At 46.1% G+C, this 25,908-nt stretch overlaps 1 long non-coding RNA gene across 1 annotated transcript in view; it reads left to right on the plus strand.

The window, feature by feature from the left end:
- The window catches only part of LOC142925153 (uncharacterized), a 37,623-nt gene extending 18,203 nt beyond the window's left edge, over positions 1–19,420 (plus strand). Inside the window, exon 2 of the long non-coding RNA XR_012942237.1 lies at positions 12,177–19,420. This is a non-coding gene — a long non-coding RNA (uncharacterized LOC142925153). The remainder of the gene's footprint in view (positions 1–12,176) is intronic.
- The last annotated feature ends 6,488 nt before the right edge of the window (positions 19,421–25,908 follow it).

Raw genomic sequence — 25,908 nt, forward strand, 5'->3', positions numbered from 1 at the left:
CCGCTTCTGCCAGCGCAGTAGCAGCAGCAGCAGCCTCAACTTAGAGTCGATCGTCGATTATCCCGGCTGCTGCTTCCAAGATTATACCGGCGGTCCGGCAAAACCGCGACAAAGGCTGTAACCCAGTCAGACTATTGGCACCCTTGAGTTCCGTGTTAAATATTATACACATTACATGATACACTACATGCAACTTACTGTCTACAAACGGCGTTAAATAGTATATACGCTACATTATGCACTACATACAACTTGATTTCAGTGTAAAATGTGATATTGAATTAATTATACCGCTACAGTTTTTGATTTAAAGCTTTCGTGACTGCAGTAATTCATATTCTTAGCTCTTTCGGTAAAGTCACGTTGAAGGGAAACATTAAAATAATAAAATATATATAAAACAATAAAAATTCTCACGACGTTTCGACCACAAAACATACGGTCATCATCAGGTGTGAAAACGAGTTGTTGATGACCGTTTGTGTTATGGTCGAAACGTCGTGAGAATTTTTATTGTTTTATATATTTTTTATTATTATTTTATTGTTTCCCTTCAACGTGACTTTACCGAAAGAGCTAAGAATATACCGCTACACTTAAACGATGACAATACTGCACGTATGTACATCATCACATGCAGAGCGCTAAGCATGGTACAGTAAGAAACAGTAACTTTTTGTTCAAGGAGGATTTTTTTCTTTTTGCCTATCTGTTTATCTGTGCCAGTGTCACAGAGTAAACACATTTAAACACAACAAAAAAAACCCACACGCGTAACAACACCTCGAAACGTAATGTCACGCAAGAATGTGCTCAAATGAAGCAATTTTAAATAATGAATTGGTGATTATCCTGCGTTTTTTTTTTAAATCCGGCGTCCCCTAAACCCCTTACTAACAATGTTATTGATTGTAGGGGAAGTGGAGGGTTTACCGCCTTCGCGAACGTGTGGGGGAGGGGTGGACAGTGGATACTTTTTTTTTTAAAGAGACAGGATTATTAATTGGCAGCCTCAAAACAAAGTATTACACGTACGAGTCTGTCGCGACCAATATCATCCATAATAGAGGGGGGTTTTTTTGGAGTTCTATCGCGTAAATATATATGTGTCGTTAAAGCCGCCACCACCCGACACAGCCAATTCGTAAGGTTTGTCACTAGTACAGCACACCGGTGTATTGGAGAGGAAATCCACAAACTTTACAATCCGAGTGCGACGTTTCACCAGTAATTACTACTGGCTTCATCAGGCGACAGCCAGATTTCATCCTTACTAATTGGCTGTGTCGTGTGGTGTCGGGTTTAGCGACATTTATATTGACGCTATATAACCCAAAACAACTCTATTATGGAGGGATAATTCCCTTACAACATTTAGGAGTTAAAGCGACTCATCGTCCGTCCCATTGCTTCTAAGGGAACAGAAAACGACACTTTATTACAATTTTAACAAGGTTACCTTATAAACTACAGTGAGTGGGGGTGGGGGGGGTAAACGGGATATATTTTTGCCGCTCTGTTTGACGGTCCCGCGGGGCGAGTTTCTGTTAGCGATCGCCTTTTGTTGCCACCCAGGTGCATTGTCTGATCTGGACTTGTTACGGGTTCAACATCTTGAATGTTTGATTGCAGGAGTAAGAGCCAGTTTTGAATTTGAATGGTGTATTTGTGACTTTGAATTGGCCGATTGCATTAAAATTCAACCTTCGCAGTTGGTGAACATCATTGAACAATTTTCGTCATTGTTGATCACTAAATTAACGTAAAGTAAAAAATCACAAAAGTACGAGATGTATATATTTTTTTAAAAGAATGCAAGCGACATCGATGCCACCCCCGAATGTAACTTTTGGCGGGAAAACCGCAAAGGGGACAGGAAGTGACATCACTGCCCACGACCTCGTGCTTTGTCATCACTCCCCAAAATTTGATCGGTTTATTTGAAATAAATATCGACCGGATTTTAGAATATATTTTTTTGTTCAAAATGCACCGACATTCTGGAACACGTACATGGAAACTTACACACATTCTAAGCATGCATATATATACACACACACACATCAAGAAGTATGGACAATAGATTATTTTTGTATAAAAATTATTAGAAATTCGGATTTTCCGATAATTCCCAAGAGGTAATAATTTGACATCTTTTCGTGCTCACAAAGGTTACCTCACATGATACGTGGAGAAAGCACGGAACTAATCCACTGTACGTGATGTGCTGTGAAGAAGGAGAATTGCCCGAAACGTCACTTATATTTATTTGTCCTTTAAGGCCAAAGTGTTATTGATGAATGTGTTGACTTTTTGGTTAATATATATGTGATGTCATTTCTAAGGAGGATCCATGTAAAACCCAAACCACTGGGGTCATCCAAAATGCCAGACCTAAGCTCTATTTTCGGATTGAGCCCAAATACAGATGTAGAAACGACTACTGCATACATGATCTTTAAAGGTGCTTTGAAGATGTTTGATACTCCTACTGATGCTCCTGCTGTTGTGGAAGTGACTCATGCAGCCAGCTATGGCTACAGGGTTTGGTGGTACATGTTGTTTATGTCGTTTGTTGTGAAATTTCGGTCACAGTTCCTGTGATCACTGTTACATTGCTTTTATGGCTTTATTTTGGTGATTTCGAAAACGTTTTTTTGGTTTGGCCATGTTTGTTTGTTGTAGTACGTAGTTAGACTGATGGCCTTCATCTAAGTTGTCTTGTGGTTGTTGTTGTTGTTGTTTGACTTGCATCCCACTGGGATTTTTTTGCACACAGCGTTGGTGTACGGTGCTTTTTCTGGAATATTTTTGCTGTTTTTCCACTTTAAGATGTTTTTCTTGTTCACGTTTTTGTTTTTTGTTTGTTGCGGTTGCACCCGGTTCAAGAGCCGAATGGCTCACAGGGCTATACCAAATAAATGCAACTGAAACTGAAAAAACTGTATACATGCATACCATGCATGTCAAGTCTCACGGATTACTCTTGATGATCAAGGTTTCTCACAATGTTGAGTGGCAATCTCACGGCCGTGCGATGGATTCCCTTAATACCACTCGCATCTATGTGTTGCAGTGCACCACTCCGAGAAAGTTGTGTCTTTACTCACAGCTTTTCTGTGACAGACAAGCGAGGAAATTTACGTTAACTATCCAAGGTAATTATGGTTATTTCATTTACTTTTTTGGGTATTCACGAGGTGGTTATGTACATTAACCTCGTGCTGCTACTACAAACCTATTCGGTAACTTCAACACGTAGGCTTTTTGTCGACTACTATTATTCTTAAATGACGTCACGCGGCGTCGAGTGACGTCACTTCAGTGAGCACGATGACGCGGTTTGGATCGTCACAATGATCCGCAAATTGCGCGACGTGGAGCATGCGCATGTATATGTAAATAGCTGTGATGCGGCTTGTAATGAATATTTACATTAGCTGTGCTCATGCATGCTCATGTGAGGTGTGGTAAAGTAGAGTGAAACCTTGGATTGCGAGTAACTTGGTCTGCGAGTGTTTTGCAAGACGAGCAAATTTTTTTAAATAAATAATAATTTGATAAACGAGCGATGTCTTGCAATACATCCGTGCGAGCGTATACTGTTTACTACAGTACTATAGTGTTGTGACCACGTGTATACTGTTTACTACAGTACTATAGTGTGGTGACCACGTGTATACTGTTTACTATAGTACTATAGTGTTGTGACCACGTGTATACTGTTTACTATAGTACTATAGTGTCACTCCAGCGCTGTCCTCCAGACAGTCTCGTCCCCTTCACCTGATGAAGGCCGCTTGTGTTGTGGCCGAAACGTCGTGAGAATATTATTGTGTTATTTTATTTTATCAATGTATTATCTTATTCTCATTCTACGTGACTTTACCGAAAGAACCAAAGAAGAAGATACTATAGTGTTGTGACCACGTGTATACTGTTTACTATAGTACTATAGTGTTGTGACCACGTGTATACTGTTTACTATAGTACTATAGTGTTGTGACCACGTGTATACTGTTTACTACAGTACTATAGTGTTGTGACCACGGGTATACTGTTTACTACAGTACTATAGTGTTATGACCACGTGTATACTGTTTTATACAGTACTATAGTGTTGTGACCACGAGTATACTGTTTACTACAGTACTATAGTGTTGTGACCACGTGTATACTGTTTACTACAGTAATATAGTATTGTGACCACGTGTATACTGTTTACTACAGTACTATAGTGTTGTGATCACGTGTGTGTGCGTTAAGCATTTTTTTAAATTTGGTGTCCAAGTGTGGTGATTGTTCTTTAGTAACTGTACTGCAAGTGAAAGTCGTCCTACACAATAACCCTCCTCCTCTCTTCTCGTCTCCATCACACCAGCCACGATGAAATGTAATGAATACATTTGATTACTTTATGTTAAATTTAAATAAAAATATAAAAAGGTATTTTGTAGTAATCACTTTTATATGAAAACAGTATTTTTGGGTTGAGTTTCCATTATTTCTTACGGGGAAATTCGCTTTGATATACGAGTGCTTTGGATTACGAGCACGTTTCCGGAACGAATCATGCCGGCAATCCAAGGTTTCGCTTGTGTATTCATATTCACAACCATGTAAGTACTGGGCGTGCAGCGGTGTCACTGCTGATGTAGATGCAACGCAACAGATATAATTTCACAGTCAGGTGGGACATGCCAGATAACCGCATCAGACGTAGCGGGACCGTATCATCGCTGTGATGTCTTTTTCCTATTTGTGGATCGGACATTGCATCGTTTTATGTTGTTACGGTCTGTTCTGGATGACCTCGGTCGCATACTACTGGAGAGTTTTTTCTTTCATTTTCCATATGTGCATCGGGGTATCCGCATCCACTGCCATGGTTTGTGCAGTGGATGCGATTTAAGCAATGGGCCACGAGCTTCCTGTATGAACTAAGTGTAGGTGGAGTGATGTGTGAGCTCAGCTCTATACTGAGAGCTCCACAATTAAAGTTTGTAAAGGTACCAGACGGACCCATTATGTCTTAAGTTAAGACATAATGTCTTAAGTTAAGACATAACGTTACAGATTGTGTTTTTTGCAAATCCAAAACGTGTATATCCGTTGGTTGGCTACGTACGGTGCAAAATAAGTTCAACATATATACATACACACATATGAGGCATACTTACTGACTTATACCCATACCAACGTAGTTGTACACATTAATATATATACAACGAGGGGGTGGGTGGCCAGAACCACGCCCGGCCGCCTTTGTCTCCCCAGTGGCGATGTTCACACACCACACCAGTTAATTGTTTGAGGCTGAGTCAACCTAGGGGAGGCCCAAGACCGGTTAAAATAATCGTGACTGGTGGTGGCCGTGAGCGGGAATCGAACTCGGTTCGCCGGGTTCGTAGCGCGGCGCGCTAACCACTACACTACAATGCGTTACGCTTCCACATGGGCGGGTCACGTGACAGATTTGACGTCAGAGCTCACATGCTGTGCAAAAAATCTATGCATTATTGAGCTCCCCCGCCCCCCCCCCCCCAAAAAAAAAACCAAAAGTGTATTTTTTATAATTTGTGCATGGTGTACAGTCTGGAAAGTACCCACATGGAAAATGTCAAGTTTGTTGCATGTCGGGAAGTACGCTAAACATTTTGAACAGACACACATATTCACAACTTTGCTTTTTACATATATGGAGATATATGTATACATAAACATGATACTTCTATACAGAAGCATATCAGATGCACACATATATGCAAGCTAAAATATAACGGGCGACGTTTTGAACAATGACCCTTCTTCATAGCCCAGGGAGACGGAGTGGATAATCACACTTTTACACCACGGGGGCCTGATGAGAATAACATTCTACAATGTGTTTTCTGATCACCAGTTTTTTTTTAAATTGGGCCCATGAATAACGAATGACCTCTTTGTGCAGATATTTTATATACAGGGGATGTATTCAAACTAAACTAAAACTTTTTTTAATTTTACCAGGTAAGGCCCACCTGAGCTGTGTACAGCACACTTTCAGAAGCAACCTGGCCACAAACGATAGCTCAGCGGAGTGGCTTAGTGCATGTTAATGTATAGCGGCCGAATACTATAAAAGCGTGTTGATTCTAAATGCGGAGTGAAAAACCGGAGGACTCGGAGAAAAATCGACGCGACCACGGGGAGAGAGGCGCTAACTCCGAATATACGGCAGACGTCTGGGTTGGGGTCAAACCCCTGACCCTCCTGCATACCAGGCGACGGAGCTAACATCTCGCCACGTATATACACCATAAAGAGTTGCATACAAATGATCTGGTGATTGCTGCTGTGTTGGCAGTGGTGCACAATGAACAAAACACAAATCTAACACATTTGTCAAATAGCACTGTGGTCTTATATATAAAAAAAATAGGGCGAATGTCGTGCTATGTCCGTAGTGACGCATGTGCTACAAACAAGCGCCACTGCCTGTTTATATGTATATATATTTTAACGGCCATCGTGTTATTGTTAACGAATGTGTGTTTGGCACCACTTGTGCCATTCTAGGTGCACCTTTATGTGTTTTTTTTAAGGCTGTTTCCACCGTGGTTACTGATATAAACTAGTGCGAGATGGAGGGGGTTACCAGCCCCTCGCACACAACTGATTTTGCTACATTGAACAAAGATCCCTCCGTATATAGCCTTCAACAGACTGTAGGGGCAAGTGCTATGAAGGCCGCAACGGCACACGAGGGGGTGGGTGGCCAGCAGAACGCCCGACCGCCTTTGTCTCCCCAGTGGCGATGTTTACACACCGCACCAGGCACTCATTCGAGGCTGAGTCGACCTAGGGGGTGGCCCAGGAGCGGTCCAGATGAATTGTCACTGCCGTTGGTGGCCGTGAGCCGGAATCGAACTCGGGTCGCCGGTTTCGTTCAGACACACACACGCAGAGAGACAGACAGACACACACACAGCGGCTGCACAGCATCTTAAAAGGCTCCTATTTATCCGCAATTCCATGCAGAGTTGTCAAACGAGCGCGCGCGCGCGCGCGCGGAGTACGCAAGGGGGCCTGGGGTGTGCCGAGCTGACAGTTTTGAACACAAACGCCAATTATTGGACGGATGGATGCCCTTTTTGGGCAGGCAAAGAGTCAAGTCGGGCAGTCAGTCAGCCAGCCAGGCGCTCCCCGCCCGCCTATGCGCACGAGGCCGAGGGCGTCTGCCCTCTCACCTTGCGGATAGAATCGGCAGCAAGGAGCATTTGTCGGTGGGTGGTGGGGGGTGGTGGTGGTGGGGGGCATGAAACGGCGCATTGATGATTGCAGCTGTGGCACTCTGTTTTTGGAAAAAAAGTTATTTTGGAGGCTAATCACGGACGGAAAAAAAGCCCTCTCCAGTGTGTGTGTGTTTTTTTAATACACACCAGTCAAAACACACACACACACGACGTACCCAGGATGTATAGATGCTATGTCTGTACATGCAGTCAAAACAAAGACAAAGATCACCCAGTATAGCCTTAACAGACTTGATGGGGCAAGTGCTGTTAGCGAGCACCTATGAAGGCCGGCACGGCACACGAAGGGGGTGGGTGGGTGGCCAGCACCACGCCCGACCGCCTTTGTCTCTCTAGTGGCGATGTTTACACATCGCATCAGGCACTCATTTGAGGTTGAGTCGACCTAGGGGAGGCCCGTGATCGGTTCAGATAATCGCTATCACTGGTGTTGGCCGTGAGCGGGAATCGATTTATATATATACTATAGATGTACATACATATACTATAGATGTACATACAGCAAACACACAATACATACACATACCTAAGGTGTATATATATTTTTATGCTATGTACGTACATACAGTCAAAAACACACATACGCTATATCTGTAGTCAAAATACATACGTACCCAGCATATATAATGTGTACTGTCAAAACACGCGCACATATTCATCGCGTATAGACACTATTCTACTATATATGTACTCTAAAAAAAACACATACCCAGCATATATGTATATACTATATACTCTACATAGTCAAAACACACGCACATATCCAGCTCATAGACGCTATGTATAGTGTCAACACACACACACACAATATATGTACATACTATACACACATACCCAGCATATAAGACACTATATATGTATTGTCAACACCCACACATGCCCAGCACATAGTCACAGCATATATATGGTAGCTCGCAACGGAAAGTCAGAGAGCTTCATTGTCCCACTCGACTTTTTTTTTCTGCAGGAGGTGCTGAGAGGCCGGTTTTGCAGCTGGGATTATCGGCGTAAGGCACTACCACCAGGCTACAGACCACGCCTGCAGCGTCACGTCGAGTGTGGTGGCAGTGGTGGATTGACAAAGACCTGACAATCATATTCTAGACTGTCCGGGGGGGTGGGGGGGGAAGTTACCGTGCTGAGACTGTCAATGCGCACGAGAGAGTGGCGTGCAGGATGTCGTGGGTTTTATCCCGAACCTGACGCTTGCTATTATATTTGGAGTTTGCGCGTGTCTCTCTCTCTCTCTCTCTTCCCCCGTGGCCGCGTGCATTTTCCTCCGGGTCCTCCAGTTTTGTCCCTCCGCATTTAGAATCAACGTCATGCGTTTTGAGTGTTTGGCTGCTCTAAATTTCCACGTGGTGATGAGCCACTTCGTTGAGCTATCATGTGTGATAGCCAGGTCGCGTCTGAAAAAGAGCTGTAATACAGCCCAGTGGGCCTTACCTGGTGAAATAAACATGGTTTTCTAAAACAGTCTGCCGCAGCAGCAGACCAAGGCTTTCCCACCTGATGACGGACGCTTGTGTTGCGCCCGAAACGTCGTGCTTTATTTTATTTTCTACCTACCTACATGACTTTACCGAAAGAACCAAAGAGTATGGATTCCTGCAGTCACGAAAGCTTCAAATCAAGATGGTTTAGTCGTTTAGCTTGTCTCCTGGAGGCATACCTCAACGTTGGACAAACGTTGGCCTCAAATTCCACGTCTACTGGGGTAATGTTCCACAATGATGCTTGTAATTATAAACCTTTGTGTATATTTTTCCTGTTCACGGAAAAAAAATGATTTAATCACTCCATGTGCTCGCTGGTCATCCTCCCCGACGCGTCCAATACCTAAATGTTAAATAAATGTATCCAATTGCTGAAACAATATTGGTGTATTATTATAACATGTTATTGTATGTTGAATATAATTACAAGATCCCTAATACGAATGTTCAGTGTTGTTCTAAGCCCGGGGTATCAAATTCCCTGCTCTATCCCAATAAGTTTGGTTTATTAGAGTGAAAGTTGTTTGGAATATTTGACCGGCCTTGTAGAGATGTACATGTCCTCCTCGCGATCAGGATGAGTGAGTAACACTTACTTTACTCCGTGTCGAATACATGCACTCATATCGCAGGGAAATACCTTGAAGTAGAAGTAACAATAATATTTGTTAATTTGATCATTCTTATGAATGTTTTCATATGACCAGCACGTGCCAGATTCCATCCAATCACGGACGGGTTTCAACGCCGCTATAAAAACAACCGCGCGTGTTGTGAATTTCAGAGCACGGCACCAGCTGTGACTGTTCCGGAGAAACCATTCAACCTTTATTTAAAAAAAAAATCGCTCGACTGAACGGAATATGTTTGAACTGTAATAAGCCAAATCTCTTTTATTTCCCCGCACCTCTAATTTGCACGGTCGGCTATGTACAGTGCAAAAGAAGTTCATCATGCATACATGGTTGTATGCAACTCCAGCGTCTCCACGTGGTTCAACGAACTTAGAAACAAATCTTATAGGGATACTGCATTGGCCAGTGGTGCACACACAAACTCATTGACACGCTCATTCACAGACTTATTCATTGGCACGCTCATTCACAGACTTACCCATTGACACGCTCGCTCACACTAAATTATTCACAGTATCACAATGAGAAGCAAATACGCAGACTTCTAGAAAAAAAAATATATCATCACTTGACCTGTGCTTTGCGAGGTCACGTACAATTTTTAATTCACAAATAAATTGCTTCATCGTCAGTCAGGCGTCGTTTCTACGTGGCAGCTCACACCATCTGCAGAGCCATCCCACTGCACATTCGCAGCAGCATTCAATCTACATTTTTGCTTGAAGGCCCACCTCTTATAGACCCATTGCCTTTTTAAATGCATTTTTTTTTCTTAAAGGCCTGCCTCTTTCCTAAAGAACCATAACTTATTTAGACACCATGTCTATCTTAAAGGGCTGCCTCTTTCCTAAAGGCCTGACTCTTATCTAGAGGCCATATCTTTCTTAAAGGCCTACCTCTTTCCTGAAGTACTATCACGTATTTATACGCCATATCTTTCTTAAAGGCCTGCCTCTTTCCTAAAGGCCCGTCTCTTATGCAACGGCCATATCTTTCTTAAAGGCCTACCTCTTTCCTGAAGTACCATCACTTATTTATACGCCATGTCTATCTTAAAGGGCTGCCTCTTCCTAAAGGCACATATATCTTTTTTTTCCTTACAGTAATCAGTATTTCGTCTTCTGGTGTCTGAGCATGAGTTGACCCAGCTTACCAGAGTGTACTTGGTCTAGTGTTGTGGACAGTATCATCACTGGAGCTTATGAGATATGCCTCTATGGTGTGTGTGTGTGTACTTATGGCTATGCCACCCATTGTGTGTGTTTGTGTACTCATGGCCATGGTGTAGCGGTTTGCGCGCTGCACTACGAACCCGTCGACCCGAGTTCGATTCCTGTTCACGACCACACCAAAACCAAGTGACGATTATCTGAAGCGGTCCTTGGCCTCCCCTAGGTCGACTCAGCCTCAAATAAGTACCTGGTGTGGTGTGTAAGCATCGCCTCTAGGGAGACAAAGGCGGTCGGGCGTGGTGCTGGTCACCCACCCCCTCGTGTGCCGTATTAGGATTTATAGGTGCTCGCTAACAGCACATGCCCCAATAGTCTGTTAAAAGCATACATGGGGGATCTTTGTGCTAAAAAAAACCACTCTCCATGATCTGCTTAATTGCATTAATTTTTTTATAAGAACCCAAATATATAAACAATAACAACAACACAAACCACAGCGTAAGAATCTCCCAACTGCTTCAGAATCAGAAGATGTATTATCCTGGAGGAGTCCAATGAGCTATAAAGCTCTTTTTCACAGATGTCCATGAGTGGCACGGGGGGGGGTCAGAACGTGAATGTATAGCGCAACAAAAAGTGGCTCATCATCACGTGGACATTTCTAGGAGCAGCAAAATAATTCTCAGTAACAACCTTCGATGAAGCCGTCCACAGTGAACGCCGACTCTGCTGAATATGCGCGGCAAGGTGTTCTCGCTGGCCTCGTCAGCGCTGTCGCGGTGCGGGGAGAGTCTTGGGCAGTGGGAGTTTGCGAGGCGTCTTTGCCAAGCTCTTTATTCTTGTTCCGGCTTAACAGATTTACGGCGGAACGCGGCGGCTGCTTCCGTGCCGGCGGTTTGGAAGAACGCTCGTGTGAAGTCGGTCCAGTTTAGTTCACGATTTAGTTGACAAAAGCCAACGGCAAGTGTGGTTTTTTTGTTTCTCCTTTCGAATGTCAGGAGTTGGAACGGCAAACGCGCGTAAAATGAACGGACGTCTGGGCTTTATTTGGCTCGTTTGACGGCGCTCGCTGCGAGCCGGTGAATCGCTTTGGGGATTGGATGAGTGAGTGAGTGTGTGAGCGAGTGAGTGAGTGAGCGTGTGAGTTGGTAAGTATCTGAGCAGTTGAGTTGAATGAGCGAGGTGGGTGGATGTGTAGGGGAGTGGCGTGAGTGTGAATGAGCGTGTTGTTGTGACCTGAAGTGTAGTGGTGGTGGTGATTGAACACTGTGTGGTGATCAAGTGATTGCGTGAGTGAGTGAGCGTGTTGGTGGGTGTGTGAGAGAGTGGGTGGGTGTATAAGGTTGAGAGTGTGTGTGTGGGGAGCAGTTATGCAGCGGTAAGTGTGCTGCGCTACGAACCCGGCGAACCTGAACCGGTCCTGGGCCTCCCCAAAGTCGACTCTGCCTCATATGAGTACCTGGTGTGGTGCGTTTTAAACATTGCCACTGGGGCGACCAAAGGCTGTGGTGCTGGCATGGTGCTATCATGAAACTGACATGCGTGTCTCTGTGTGTCTCCGTGCGTCCGTGTGTCAAGGTGTTGAGGCATCGTTGAGGCCACCTGAGGAGAACCGCCCTGTGTCATTCACCACCGTGTCAGGAATGGATAGAGCCTGGGGCCTGCAACCCTTCTACCAGGGGCTAGGCCGCCGTCGTTCTGGGCGCCGCATCAGAGCCATGGCGCTCGCGACTTCCCGGTTGTACTCCGGCTCTCCAGGGGCCCGGTGTCCCTTGCACGCTCTCCCGGATGCGGCATACGGAACGCCGATCGGGCGACCACCGCCGGCAAACTCTCCACGGAACCTGCCGTGTGTCACGTGATTCTCAGCGGCGGGCGGAGCGGAGCGGAGCGGAGCTGGAACCGCCACGCGCCTCGCGGTGTTGACCGGGTCCACCCAAAGCGTTCGATCGGACGCCCGGGGGGGAATAATCGGGCGCTCAGGAGGCACGATCGGACGATCGGCTGCGGCCACTCGTTGCACGTCCCGCGAGGTCGGCCGCCCGCCCCGCCCCGGGCAGACGACGTTGGCATGGACGGGCACACGACGTCCGTGCGCTCTGCCGGGACGTCACGACGACGTCGCACCGACGTTGCACCGTGGTCGTGGCGTCGATGCCGCCGCCGCCGCCGCCGCGGCGTTCGTTCCCACGGCTGCAGTACAGCTGTGTGTGGTCAGGATTGGTGGATCGCGTGGAGATGGGTCACGGGACGCTCGTCTCCATGATCCACTGAGCTGAGACTTGGCCAGGAGACGGCGGTACAGCAACTGGGTTCTTGAAACCATCTGTGTAGAAAAGACATCTTGAGACTCAGCCAGGGGGCATTGGCAGTACTAACGAGTTGTGATGTATTATTATTATTTATATGATTAATAATGAAGGGATATGTAACACTCTGAACACCACCAGATAGCGTTTACATTACATGAGGACGAATCCATGCCGGTTGTCGTGTCTGGGGGAAATCACCTTGACATGAATCCGTCGTTCAGAAAAACTCGGCGATGTAATTAAGCTCCGCCCATTCTAACCTCTAACCCCTCGCATCGTCATCATTTGCGTTGCATCGATGTGACGACGCCAGGGTAACCAATTTGAATTTTCTCCACCCCGGTCCCTCGTGGCCTGCGTTGATTTCCCACCAGTCAGCTGTGAACTCGTCCTTCTTCTGTCGTACGTAGCCGATGTAGATATACATCGGCCGTGGACGTCTCCTTCACGTTTGTGGATCCGGGGCATTGCGTCGTTGGACATCGTACGGTCTCTTCTGGATAGACCACAGTCGCACGCTCCTGGAGAGAGTTTTAGGTTTTCCATTTGTCTGTCAGGTTATCCGCATTTGCCGCCTTGAGTTTGTGCAGTGGATCCGGTTTTAAGGTGGACCATGAGATTCGTGGAAGGTCAAACGCAGGGGATCTTCTGCGTTTGGGTCTTTCACATCGGAAACTAAGGGACCTGGGGGTACGCAACGTACAGCGGGTGACACGCCGTGGGGAGACGGAGAATATCCTCCCGGTGTTCGACGAGGAGAGGGCGGAGAGCTTCGTGCCAAACGCATCGTCTTGCGTGGAAGTTTGCAATTCGCACGAAGCTGGTTGTTGCAACCACCAGCGGAACGTCTCAGTACTCTAATTGTAAATGTTTGTGGGTTTACTCCCTAACTCACCGGTGTGTGCTGCAGGAGTATCGAATCGTCACATTTTGTTCACGTGACAAACCTTACCAAATTTGGCCGTTGTGAAGTTGGTGGCGGGTTTTAACGACGCATTTATATTTCCCCAAAAAACAACCTTTTATTGAGGATTATTATGGTTAGGCATACCTTGCACTCTCGTGGTAGTGCCTTACGCCGACAAATCCCGACCCGGAGCCAGCCCAGCAGTGTTCTGCAAAAACCACGGAGTGAGGAGTGAAGCGCCAGACCCGTCGCCCACCTTAGCCGCGGCCTGGAATCCAACTCGGAAGGCGGGGTTCAGCAGCGCAGCGGGATTGCGCCACCGCTCCTCCGCGTGCGGCTGTGAACGTGAATGCACGTCTGGGGAGGAGGAGGAGGGCTTCGTCGTTGCTGCTCGGACTCCCAAGTGGCTTCGTGGAGGACTCCGCTAACCTTGCTTGGATGTGCTCGACACGCGGCTGGACCCCCCCCCCCCCGCTCTATCTCCTCGCCCTCCGCACTCGTCGTTCGGCGGACAACTTGAAAGCCCGCGCGGCGTGGACTCCGTGCCGAGCGGTCACACGGCTCAAGACGATGGTCGCATCGATCGGACGGATTCTCTGGTGGGTACTCGCTACAGCTCTGTATAAATTACACTCTGGTGGGTACTCGCTACAGCTCTGTATAAATTACACTCTGTGAGTACTCGCTACAGCTCTGTATAAATTACACTCTGGTGGGTACTCGCTACAGCTCTGTATAAATTACACTCTGTGAGTACTCGCTACAGCTCTGTATAAATTACACTCTGGTGGGTACTCGCTACAGCTCTGTATAAATTACACTCTGTGAGTACTCGCTACAGCTCTGTATAAATTACACTCTGGTGGGTACTCGCTACAGCTCTGTATAAATTACACTCTGGTGGGTACTCGCTACAGCTCTGTATAAATTACACTCTGTGAGTACTCGCTATAGCTCTGTATAAATTACACTCTGGTGGGTACTCACTACAGCTCTGTATAAATTACACTCTGTGAGTACTCGCTACAGCTCTGTATAAATTACACTCTGGTGGGTACTCGCTACAGCTCTGTATAAATTACACTCTGGTGAGTACTCGCTACAGCTCTGTATAAATTACACTCTGGTGGGTACTCGCTACAGCTCTGTATAAATTACACTGGTGGGTACTCGCTACAGCTCTGTATAAATTACACTCTGTGAGTACTCGCTACAGCTCTGTATAAATTACACTCTGGTGGGTACTCGCTACAGCTCTGTATAAATTACACTCTGTGAGTACTCGCTACAGCTCTGTATAAATTACACTCTGGTGGGTACTCGCTACAGCTCTGTATAAATTACACTCTGGTGAGTACTCGCTACAGCTCTGTATAAATTACACTCTGGTGGGTACTCGCTACAGCTCTGTATAAATTACACTGGTGGGTACTCACTACAGTTCTGTATAAATTACACTCTGTGAGTACTCGCTACAGTTCTGTATAAATTACACTCTGGTGGGTACTCGCTACAGCTCTGTATAAATTACACTCTGGTGAGTACTCGCTACAGTTCTGTATAAATTACACTCTGTGAGTACTCGCTACAGCTCTGTATAAATTACACTCTGGTGGGTACTCGCTACAGCTCTGTATAAATTACACTCTGTGAGTACTCGCTACAGCTCTGTATAAATTACACTCTGGTGGGTACTCGCTACAGCTCTGTATAAATTACACTCTGGTGAGTACTCGCTACAGCTCTGTATAAATTACACTCTGGTGGGTACTCGCTACAGCTCTGTATAAATTACACTCTGGTGGGTACTCGCTACAGCTCTGTATAAATTACACTGGTGGGTACTCGCTACAGCTCTGTATAAATTACACTCTGGTGAGTACTCACTACAGCTCTGTATAAATTACACTCTGGTGAGTACTCGCTACAGTTATGTATAAATTACACTCTGGTGGATACTCGCTACAGCTCTGTATAAATTACACTCTGGTGGGTACTCGCTACAGCTCTGTATAAATTACACTCTGGTGAGTACTCGCTACAGTTCTGTATAAATTACACTCTGGTGGGTACTCGCTACAGCTCTGTATAAATTACACTCTGGTGGGTACTCGCTACAGTTCTGTAAAAATTACACTCTGGTGGGTACTCGCTACAGCTCTGTATAAATTACACTCTGGTGAGTACTCGCTACAGTTCTATATAAATTATACTCTGGTGGGTACTCGCTACAGCTCTGTATAAATTACACTCTGGTGAGTACTCGCTACAGCTCTGTATAAATTACAGTCTGGTGAGTACTCACTACAGCTCTGTATAAATTACACTCTGGTGAGTACTCGCTACAGTTCTGTATAAATTACATTCTGGTGGGTACTCGCTACAGCTCTGTATAAATTGCACTGGTGAGTACTCGCTACAGCTCTGTATAAATTACACTCTGGTGGGTACTCGCTACAGCTCTGTATAAATTACACTCTGGTGGGTACTCGCTACAGTTCTGTATAAATTACACTCTGGTGAGTACTCGCTACAGCTCTGTATAAATTACACTCTGGTGGGTACTCACTACAGCTCTGTATAAATTACACTCTGGTGGGTACTCGCTACAGCTCTGTATAAATTACACTCTGGTGAGTACTCGCTACAGTTCCGTATAAATTACACTCTGGTGGGTACTCGCTACAGCTCTGTATAAATTACACTCTGGTGGGTACTCACTACAGCTCTGTATAAATTACACTCTGGTGGGTACTCGCTACAGCTCTGTATAAATTACACTCTGTGAGTACTCGCTACAGCTCTGTATAAATTGCACTCTGGTGGGTACTCGCTGCAGTTCCGTATAAATTACACTCTGGTGGGTACTCGCTACAGCTCTGTATAAATTATACTCTGGTGGGTACTCGCTACAGCTCTGTATAAATTACACTCTGTGAGTACTCGCTACAGCTCTGTATAAATTACACTCTGGTGGGTACTCGCTACAGCTCTGTATAAATTACACTCTGGTGGGTACTCGCTACAGTTCCGTATAAATTACACTCTGGTGGGTACTCGCTACAGCTCTGTATAAATTACACTCTGGTGGGTACTCGCTACAGTTCCGTATAAATTACACTCTGTGAGTACTCGCTACAGCTCTGTATAAATTACACTCTGGTGGCTACTCGCTACAGCTCTGTATAAATTACACTCTGTGAGTACTCGCTACAGCTCTGTATAAATTACACTCTGGTGGCTACTCGCTACAGCTCTGTATAAATTACACTCTGGTGAGTACTCGCTACAGTTCTTGTATGAATTACACTCTGGTGAGTACTCGCTACAGCTCTGTATAAATTACACTCTGGTGGGTACTCGCTACAGTTCTGTATAAATTACACTCTGGTGAGTACTCGCTACAGCTCTGTATAAATTACACTCTGGTGGGTACTCACTACAGCTCTGTATAAATTACACTCTGGTGAGTACTCGCTACAGTTCTGTATAAATTACACTCTGGTGAGTACTCGCTACAGCTCTGTATAAATTACACTCTGGTGAGTACTGGCTACAGCTCTGTATAAATCAGACTCTGGTGGGTACTCACTACAGCTCTGTATAAATTACACTCTGGTGAGTACTCACTACAGCTCTGTATAAATTACACTCTGTGAGTACTCGCTACAGCTCTGTATAAATTACACTCTGGTGGCTACTCGCTACAGCTCTGTATAAATTACACTCTGTGAGTACTCGCTACAGCTCTGTATAAATTACACTCTGGTGGCTACTCGCTACAGCTCTGTATAAATTACACTCTGGTGAGTACTCGCTACAGTTCTTGTATGAATTACACTCTGGTGAGTACTCGCTACAGCTCTGTATAAATTACACTCTGGTGGGTACTCGCTACAGTTCTGTATAAATTACACTCTGGTGAGTACTCGCTACAGCTCTGTATAAATTACACTCTGGTGGGTACTCACTACAGCTCTGTATAAATTACACTCTGGTGAGTACTCGCTACAGTTCTGTATAAATTACACTCTGGTGAGTACTCGCTACAGCTCTGTATAAATTACACTCTGGTGAGTACTGGCTACAGCTCTGTATAAATCAGACTCTGGTGGGTACTCACTACAGCTCTGTATAAATTACACTCTGGTGGGTACTCGCTACAGTTCTATATAAATTACACTCTGGTGAGTACTCGCTACAGCTCTGTATAAATTACACTCTGGTGGGTACTCGCTACAATTCTGTATAAATTACACTCTGGTGGGTACTCGCTACAGCTCTGTATAAATTACACTCTGTGAGTACTCGCTACAGCTCTGTATAAATTACACTCTGAGTACTCGCTACAGCTCTGTATAAATTACACTCTGGTGAGTACTCGCTACAGCTCTGTATAGATTACACTCTGGTGAGTACTCGCTACAGCTCTGTATAAATTACACTCTGGTGGGTACTCACTACAGTTCTGTATAAATTACACTCTGGTGAGTACTCGCTACAGCTCTGTATAAATTACACTCTGGTGGGTACTCGCTACAGCTCTGTATAAATTACACTCTGGTGGGTGTTTGTGTGTGCGTGTGACTGCGCGCGCATGTTAGAGGCAATCGCCCTCCAACAACAACGGAAGGCAGAGGAGCGACGCTCACAACAACGAGCGGAGCACCGGGCGGTTTAAGTTGTGGCAAGTTGGCACAGTGGGGTGAGGGGGGTTACAGCTGGTAGCATCTGCCAGTCATCTCGGTCCGTCAACCCATGGCACCTGCTGGGTCTGTCCCGTGACCTACCAGCGAGCCTCCGACACTTCACGTGGCGGCCTCAAAGTGCACCTGGCCTGGTACAGGGGCCGTGGTGAGCTCACCGTCACTTAGTGACGAGTGGTATTGGTATTGGTGTGTTGGGAGTGGTGGCAGTACGGACCCGGTTACCCTGAACCGGTCCTTGGCTTCCCCTAGTTTGACTCGGGCTCAAATGAGTACCTGAAATTGCGTGTAAAAATTACCACTAGGGAGACAAAAGCGGCCGGACGCGGTGCCCGACCACCCACCTCCTCGTTCGTAGGTGCCGCTCGCTAACAGCACTTGCCGCAACAGTCTGTACGGCCTGGTTCTGATTTGTAATGAAACGTTTCGGGGAACGCCGTGACAGTGGTTAGCGCACTGACCTGTCACGCCCCGCGTGCCGAGCTCCATCCTCAACCACGCTTCCACCGACGGGCGCCCGCTGATGTCAAAACTAATCCCGTGCCTCGCCTAGGTCGGCTGAGCCTTTTAATTTTACATTAAAAAAAAAACATATATATATCTATCTCCGTGACTTTACCGAAAAAAACCAAAGAACGTGAATGCCTGCAGTCACGAAAGTTTTAAGTAAAAAAAATTGTGCATGTGCGGGCATATATATATATGTGTGGGGTGGTGTGGGGGAAGTTTGTGTTTACACGCAGCTCACGAGAGTTGGACGGTGTTCGTCGTCTTTGTGTTCCACGGCGTGTGGTTGTCACCTGGATCACGCCTGCTGCGATTCATAGGGGCGGGCGGGGACGTTGCACCTTTTGGCGTGTATCGCGAGAGGCAAATAAACACGCTGATTGTTCAAGACGCCTGTGTGTGTGTTGTGTTGTGTGTATGTTGCGTGGTGTGTACACTCGGCGTTGTGTGGGTGTGCTCGTGTGTGTTGCGGGTGGTGGGGAGGAGCGGTGGTGGAGCGGTTAGCGCGCTAAGCTGCGCCACGAACCCCGGCGACCCGGGTTCGATTCCCGCTCACGACCAACACCAGTGGTGACGATTATCTGAACCGGTCCTGGGCGTCTCCTAGGTAGACTCGGCCTCAAATGAGTACCTGGTGCGGTGTGTAGTAAACATCGCTACTGGGGGAGACAAAGGCGGCCGGGCGTTGTGCTGGCCACCCACCTCCTCGTGTGCCGTGCCGGTCTTCAAAGGTGCTACTCGCTAACAGCACTTGCCCCGACAGTCTGTTACAGGCTATACGGGGAAACTTTGTGTTTGTTGTGCATTGTGTACACTTGCGCGCGCGTGTGTGTGTGTGTTACACAATTGTGTGTTGCTGTTCTTTGTGTGGACGCTTTAAACCCTCTCATTCCTCTCGCCTGCACGGTGGGGGTCGCTACTCATCGCTGTCACAGTGGTGGTGGAAATTCCACATTCCTGTGGCAGGTGCCAGTTTATCTAAAACGAAAGCAGCTGATGAAAGTAATTGTTTGGTGAGGCTGCTTGTGAGGTCTTGAAGTCTTTTGGCAAAAAAACACATGTTTAACCCCCCCCCCCCCGCCGGGGCAGTTTCTATTGTACATGGCGATCCATTTATAGACGCCTCACTCAGAATAATAACCCGAACTTCAGAGAGAACTTTTCTCATTTAAAATCCACCGTGCGTCTCAATGCGACATATCGCGGGTTTTACTCTTCCCTCGACGAGATGGAGCCGTTGCTCTCACGACATTCGATCAGCTGGTGAGCTGATTGTAAGGAGGGCCATTGGACCTCAGTAGGGTATCTATAAACGTCCATAATTGAGGGTTGTTTTGGTGTAAGATCGCGTAAATATATAAATGTTGTGTCGTTAAAACCCGCCACCACCCCACGCAGCCAACTAGTAAGGGTTGTCACGTAAACAGAACGTGGCCAATTCGTCACTAGTACAGCAACACCGGTGTGTTCCTGGATAATGGATACACCATTATCCAGGAAAAACTTCACTATTTCACGAGGATCCTACTCATGTAGGAATGTGTTTGTGTGTATATATAATTACAAGAGCCTTAGCCACCACTCCGATAGTATTTACCGTATTCAGCAGTCCATAAGTCAGACGCACTGCATTTCAAAGGTCACTGTTGCAGGTGCGTTTTATTCGGCTGCAGCTATTTGACAACCGGGCACGAGGGGGTGGTGATCAAGGTGCGTCTTGCTTTCTGGGAGAATACGGTGGTGGGCACAGACAGCACACGTGGCTAGGAGATGTTAACTCTCTCGCCTGGTATGCAGGAGGTCGTGGGGTCGCTCCCGACCCCTGACACCTCCTGCTGTATATTTGGAGTTTGCATGTGTCTCACTCTCTCTCTCGCCGTGGTCGCGTGGATTTTTCTCCGGGTCCTCCGGATTTTTGCTGCCACATTTAGATTCAACGTCGCGCGTTTAGAGTATTTGGCCGCTCTAAAATTCCACGTGATGAGCCACTTCAATGAGTGATCATTTGTGGCGAGGTCGCTTCTTGAACAGTTTGAGCAGTTGATTTTGAATTGCCCTGTGAGCTAAGAAGCTCTTGAATCGGGTGTCATCAACAAAACAGAAAAACTGTAAATTAAAAAACACGACGTTTGCAACAGGTCGCATAAAAATTACGAATACAATAAATACAGCAATGAAAACGTCAACAAATTAAAAACATGTACAATATATTACTTGTAATTATAAATGTAATATTTAACTAAACTAAACATTTAGGTTAGAGAAACATTGCAAAATAGTGCATCTAAAACAGCTACATAGCTCAGTTGGCTTTACTTGGTAAAATAAAATAAAAAAATATTTTTCTTGCTTATTTGTGGCCAGGTCGCTTTAAAAAAACAGAAAGCTAATAGTTCAGTGGGCTTTACCTGTTAATTTTTTTTTAAATAGTGTGTTCAGTCAGTGCGCGCGCGCGTGCTTTGCTGTGTACATAGCAGGGCGCACGCGCGCGCCACGCACACTACTATTACGTGCAGATGCCATGCGCTTTGTACCCGGTGCACGTGTCGAGCCAAAGAGAGAGACCACCATTCACTCTGTTAAAAAAAGTGATGGTGGGGGAGGGTGGATGGGCGGCTTTGGGTTGGTGGGTGGGGGTTGCGGGGGTCGGTCCACCCTCCCCTGTAGCAGCGCCATGGAGCCATCGGTGAGAATTCCGCATTTGTCAGGGATATGCACAGGATATGGAGATTGACAAAGAAAATGGGGGGGAAAAAAAGCAGAACTACAACAACAACAACAAAGAGTGCGGAAAATAAGGACGGAGTCAGGGCCGTGCCGAGCCATCTTTGCACCGAGGGACAGGAAGAGGAAGACGGGGATTAGGCAGAACTTGCACACACACACACACGCGGTTTTTTTGTTGTTGTTGCGACATCAGAATCAGAATATTTATTCGTACTGCAGGAGGAATCCGAAGACCTGTAAAGCTCTTTTTCACAGGTGTCCAGTAGGGGCACGGGGTCAGAACGTTACAACAACAAACGATACGAAAAAAAACCACGATATGAGTGCAAAACATATGAACGGTAAACAAATCACTTGCGCAAAATTGTATACACGAATAAAAAAAACTAGCCTGTTTTTGTATCTTACCAGGTAAAGCCCGCTGTGGTAATTTTTCAGAACCGACCTGGCTATCACAAACGACAGCTCAGCGAGAAGTGGCTTATCACGTGGAAATGCATTGCAGACAAAATCATCTAAACAATCTAGACGCATCGCATCGCGACTTCTGCCCATGTGGCTTGGGCAGGGCAAGTCGTGGCGAGAAGGTGGAGTGGAGTGGAGAGGGGGGGGGAGTTTGATGCTAGCCGGTGGTCGAGGCTAACGACTGAGTGACAGCCAAAGTATGGAACACTCCCGGCTGCTATGCGGGAGCTGCGCGGATCGTTACATCACGAGACCACGACGGACGGCCAATGGCTTTGGCAGGCCTTCATCCAGGACCATGGCGACTGCTGCTGCTGCTACTGGGGCTGCTGGTGGTGGGTGGTGCGTGAACATCCGTGCCCGCCACTGGTTCGTGCGCTGGCGTGCGAGTCGGTGGCGCGGGTTCAATGCCCCGGCGATGTGGCCGCCCGTGGCCACATATGCCTCGTGAGCACCAGGCAGTTCACCGGAATTTGTCCAAGCGAGACCCGACTGCTGCTGACGAGACGTTGAATGTGGTAAAACAATTGTTTTTTTTATATATACACACACAGAGAGACAGGGTGCTTCAAAAAAATGTTAACATCTCCGAGAATTTGCAACAACACCGCGAGAAATGTGGCGCTTCACATTATCAGGTGTGAAAACCACAGCAAGAAACATTTCTTGCTGTGGTTTTCACAAATAATAAAAATATAAAACAATAAAATTCTCACGACGTTTCGACTGCAACACAAGCAATCATCATCAGGTGTGAAAACCACAGCAAGAAAATTTGAAAAAAACCCGCCACTTTTTTCAAAACCACAGCAAGAAAATTTGAAAACAAACGGCCACTTTTTTTAAATTTTCCTGCTGTGGTTTTCACACCTGATGATGATTGCTTGTGTTGCAGTCGAAACGTCGTGATAATTTTATTGTTTTATATTTTTATTATTTTATTGTTTCCCTTCTACGTGACTTTACCGAACGAACCAGGGATAAGGGAGAGACTCTTAGACTTTAGCTATTGACATTACATTTGTTATCATGTTACAGTGTATTATTCTTCGTTATGTTTTCCCATTAAAAATACGGTAGTAACGGTTTGTTTTTTTAAGCGCCCTGTATATTTACTTTTTAATGTTTTGTGTGGAGAGACAAATATTGGACGGAGGATGAGGAGGTGCGTGTTCTTGAATTTAGGATTAATTCGAAGCGACAAATGTGCCGAGATAATGAATTTGGGATGATCTCAAGACGTTTTATTTTTAAATATTTCGGAAAGTCACGCGAAGGGTGACGTCTGAGATTTTTCCCGTCCAAAAAAAATTACCATCACGCGATGTCGAAATGACACTCGAGAATTAATACGTAAAAATTATTGCCACGTGATATAGTTTCTATGTTACGTGTGTATGTTACATATGCACAATATACGAGCGTTACAATTGTGTGTGATTGATGTGTTGTATATACAGAACATGTTTGTTGCTATGTGTGTATATTGCTGCATTACATGTTTACACGCGTGTAGTACGTGTTATTCGCGCGTGTTAAAATGTGCTTTGTGTGTGCGCCAGAGTATGTGTGTAATGGAAGTGCGTTACAAGTGTAGTGATTGTGAATGTCACCGCGTGGTGCCGGGCTTACGAAGCCACGGCGGATGTTGTGTTGTCATTACGTGTAGCCCGCTTGCTGGGCGTAGTACCACCAGCCCTAGCGGGGCTTGGGTGAGCGCTGGTGAGCGAGGAGACACCACGCACGGTGTGCGGTGCGGGCTCCTGGTGAGGGAGCGAGAGGGAGCGTCAGCCAGCCAGGGTTACGTTGGGGCACGATACGCCGGTTGACCTGCCGACATGTGACCGGATGATATTGGAGGGGGGCCACCGGTGGACGGGCGCCGCTGGGCGGTCACGTGGTATGAAAGAGCTCTCAGGAGCCTTCGGGAAAGGGCCAGAGAGATCTAGAAGGTGGGCGGGGCGAGGGGCGGAGCCAGCCCCAGCCCAGGCCGATATAATGGGCCCCCCCCCCCCCCCCGTGAGGGGCTCGGGGTTCTTCGGGTTGCTGGTGAAGAAGATCCACGTCGGGTTAAAGAAGCCTCGAGCCACGCGCTCTGGGTCCCAGCTCGTGGTCCGGGCCGGGATAGCGAACCGTGTCTAGTTCTGCCGTAGCGTGGTTAGATGGGCGTTCAACACCCGAGTGTAGGTTACGTTATGTTGTGTGTTGAGTTGGTGGAATAAATAGTGTTGCTCCCAAGACAACGCCTGCGACTCACTACACAAAGATACGCTGCTTGTGACACACTTGTGGCTAGGAGATGTTAACTACCTCGCCTGGTATGCAGGAGGTCGTGGGTACCCTGACGCCCGCTGCTGCTGCATATTTGGAGTTTGCGTGTCTATCTCGCTCCACGTGGTCACGTGGATTTTTCTCCAGGTCCTTCGTTTTTCCCCCCTTCACATTTGTAATCGATATTACGCGTTTAGGGTATTTGGTCGATCTTAATTTCCACAGGACAAGCCACTTAGTTGAGATATCCTTTGTGATAGGCAGGCCGCTTCTGAAAAAGGGCTACATAGCTCAGTGGGGCCTTAGCTGGTAAATGAAAGTAAGATTTTTATTTTATTGTAATTGCATTCGGTATTATCGTTGTATATCTTGCGAAAGAGATTTGGTTAAACCGGGTAGAGATCTCAATGCCATATTGAAAGGGTGACCTGCGTCACCACAAATGGAAAAAGCAAACGGAACACAAGAACGGCAATTAAGCGAACAGCAATCGGTACAAAAACAACGTAAAAACATCACACGAAGAAGCGAAAATACTGCATTGCAAACGTGACGACCTTCAGATTACTAATCATTGCACAAATTTAGAGAACTAAGCTACTACTTTGGATATCACTGGCCTCTCTCTATGCTCCGTGAATAAGGACCATAGCCCTGAACGTTACCTATTATATATTTTATTTTTAATGCCGAAGTGTTACTGACGAATGTTGTTGAGTTTGTGTTGTAACTCTCTAGATGGGTGTCGAGTGATGACTTAAGTTACAACGACTCATCTACTTACAAACATTCGAATTACGAACGTTCAGAGATACGAGGTGGTCTGTACAGTATGTACACCACTAGTGTGTGTGTGTGTAGTATGTACACCACTAGTGTGTGTGTAGTATGTACATCACTAGTGTGTGTGTAGTATGTACACCACTAGTGTGTGTGTGTAGTATGTACATCACTAGTGTGTGTGTAGTATGTACATCACTAATGTGTGTGTAGTATGTACACCACTAGTGTGTGTGTGTAGTATGTACATCACTTGTGTGTGTGTGTGTAGTGTTTACACCACTAGTGTGTGTGTGTAGTGTGTACACCACTAGTGTGTGTGTGTAGTGTGTACACCACTAGTGTGTGTGTGTAGTGTGTACATCACTAGTGTGTATGTGTAGTATGTACATCACTAGTGTGTGTGTGTAGTGTGTACATCACTAGTGTGTGTGTAGTATGTACACCACTAGTGTGTGTGTAGTATGTACACCACTAGTGTGTGTGTAGTGTGTACACCACTAGTGTGTGTGTGTAGTGTGTACATCATTAGTGTGTGTGTAGTATGTACACCACTAGTGTGTGTGTGTAGTATGTACATCACTAGTGTGTATGTGTAGTGTGTACATCACTAGTGTGTGTGTAGTATGTACACC

The sequence above is a fragment of the Petromyzon marinus genome, chromosome 19, assembly GCF_048934315.1.
Source record: "Petromyzon marinus isolate PM22_M1 ecotype Great Lakes invasive population chromosome 19, UKy_Petmar_22M1.pri1.0, whole genome shotgun sequence".
Taxonomy (NCBI): domain Eukaryota; kingdom Metazoa; phylum Chordata; class Hyperoartia; order Petromyzontiformes; family Petromyzontidae; genus Petromyzon; species Petromyzon marinus.